This window comes from Elephantulus edwardii, unplaced genomic scaffold, assembly GCF_000299155.1.
Source record: "Elephantulus edwardii isolate Elephantulus edwardi_28Jun2011 unplaced genomic scaffold, EleEdw1.0 scaffold00298, whole genome shotgun sequence".
Taxonomy (NCBI): domain Eukaryota; kingdom Metazoa; phylum Chordata; class Mammalia; order Macroscelidea; family Macroscelididae; genus Elephantulus; species Elephantulus edwardii.
The window spans coordinates 2,976,985-2,979,589 of NW_006400048.1; the positions used below are offsets into that span (position 1 = coordinate 2,976,985).

The 2,605-nt window shown below is 43.5% G+C and overlaps 1 pseudogene; it reads right to left on the minus strand.

The window, feature by feature from the left end:
- Positions 1-495, minus strand: part of LOC102866450 — a 20,542-nt pseudogene extending 20,047 nt beyond the window's left edge.
- Between the last annotated feature and the right edge of the window lie 2,110 nt (positions 496-2,605).

Genomic DNA, 2,605 nt, shown 5'->3' on the forward strand with positions numbered 1-2,605 from the left:
TAATATTGCATGAGTTCCTTGTTTTTTAATGCAGCATAGTATTCCATTGTGCAAATATACCACAGCTTCTTAGAGACTTGGATGACATCCTCATGGATTTCACACTGGACCAAGGCCTCCAATTAAAGGGTGCTTCACCACTTCCCCCAGGACACCCCTGCCCCCACCGCCAACAATCAGCACCTTGAGAGGGTTGGGGTGGCTGCAGAGGAGCAGGTTGGCAATCATCTGGTAGGAGAACGCGTCCCTCTCGGTGCACTGGATGACGCCATTGAACACCAGCACGTTGTCATAGCTCTTACTGCGGAAGACAAGGATGTCCTGGTACCACAAGCGCTTAAGGTGCAGCAGTTGCTCCACCTGCAACGACAAGGCCTGGCCAGGTCACAGGCTGCAGGTCGTGCGGCTGGCAGCGCTGTCAGGGGAAGAGGGTCTGGCTCGATGGCGGGCAGAGGCAAGCAGGCAGAGGAGGGCAGGCTTTGGACTGCAGGCCATGTGGGGCCACAGCACAATGGGACCAGCTCCGCCAGTGGCCCGCGCGCGCAGCAACCATTTTCGTTTTCTGAAATGAAGGAATTAAAAAACATTTCCATGGAGTTGATACCAACTCATTTTTGGTACAATGGTAGAGTTCTCACGTTCAAGTGTAAAACCTTGGTGCAAGATCATCCAATGAACGTAATGCACAGCTACTACTTGGTTGTCAAGTAAAACATGAAAATTTCACCAAAGCTTTCAGCCTAGGAGAATAGGAAGAGAATGGCCTGACAATCTTTCAAAAATCATAGAAATTTCTGGGTTAAAATATTCTGATGAATATCCAATTATGGAGATGACACGGTGTTGGGGACTGCTTATTCTGTTTCTCTGGGGGAAATTATGCCTGGAAGAAAGTAATAAATAAAGACACAAGAGACAAACAACTTACTGAAACAAAGCAGGACAGACACCGACAGATGGGACGAGACAGGACGGAATTGGAGCGCCGGGCAGCTGTGCTATCTTTATACCTTTTGAAAACAAAGAGGTGGTTCACAGAGAAATAGAAACTTTAAGGGTTACATCATAGAGCCCAGGTCAGCCAGTACAAGTAGAAACATTAAGATTACCACAGGGCTCACATGGGCTAGATACATAATTAGATACATTTAACCAAGACTTGCTTGTATTCACAAACTGTGCTTTCTTCTCATCTTGGAACAACCTTATCAAGAGCAGGAATAATAATGAAAGTCAGTGTCTAAAGATGTATGATAACTGCTTGCAATCTTATTTCTCAGAGCGCCTTGTGAGATCTGCTTGCAATCTTCTTTCTGAAGACACCTTCTGTGTGCAAGGCACGCAGCCATATTCTAAGGATGCAGTCCTTTACATTCTGTGGTGCTCTACACACGGGGTGGGCAACATCTGACTGCTGTGCAAAAGTCCGGGACTGACTTGATGGATATGTACAGATGATTATTTCAGGATGGAAATAATTGTAGAAGATACTTTCTGGGGAGAGATGGAGGCTGGCAACATGGTCAGCTTCTCCTGGAAGCACAACTCTGCCTTGGAGGCAGGTAAGCCTGGGAGCTACAAGGTGTTGTGATAGATTTATCTTTGAGAAAGAAAGAACATTCATGTTCCCTTGAAGATGCTTCACAACTCCTCCATGAGAGGGCACTGGTACTCCAAACAGACCCTGCTTTCAGTTTTGTCTTAGGAGGGATTTTGATCCCAGAACTTCAGGAGGAGTGATTAGCCTTTTGATGCACATCTGAAACTATGTGTGATAGAAGTCTTACAGAGGGAACTTTGGGGACTCTTTCATCCAGTGAAGTGTTATCTGTGATCTTCAGAATCTATCTTCCAACTACTAAACCCATAACCCTACGTGAAAAAGTTGACCACAGGGGACAACTGACTAATTTTATGATCATTTAAATCTATAATTCACTATTATGAGTTCCAGAAACCCCAGAAGGCTATCCAAAGGAAGGAAAGGGGTACTCTCTCAGTGGAAAGAAGGTAAAGGAAGAAAAAGAAAAAAATGGAGAGTTTTGAAGTTTTCAGTGAAAAAGGACCTTCTGTAACTTTCTGAATTCATAATAGTCTCTGATTTGGCGTTTAAGAAAAGCCAGCAAGTAGCTAGATGATAATAGCTTTCCTTACTGAAGAATTGGTGTCTTTAAATTGTGGTTTTGGAGATGAATACTGGCCCATGGAATGCCAAAAGAGCAAATAGGTCTGTCTTGGAGAAAGTGCTATCAAGGTGCTCATTAGAGGCAAGGATAGAGATGTACACACCTTGGACATGTTGTAAAAAGGGTCTAGTCCTTAAAAAAATACATCATGCTGGGAAAGGTGGAAGGCCAAAGAAGGAGAGGAAAACCATCAACAAGATGTATAGAGACAATGACTGTAAAATTGGACAGTTACATTGGAGAATATGAGAGACCATCAGGATAGGGCAAGGTTCAGCTCTGTTTTTCATAGAGTGGTCATGAGTTGTAGTGAACTCAATGGCATTTAACAATAACAACACACATAGAATTTCAGAAACAAACTGAATATCACACCACAAAACCTACTTTCTCATGTAATTTCAACCACATATTATAGA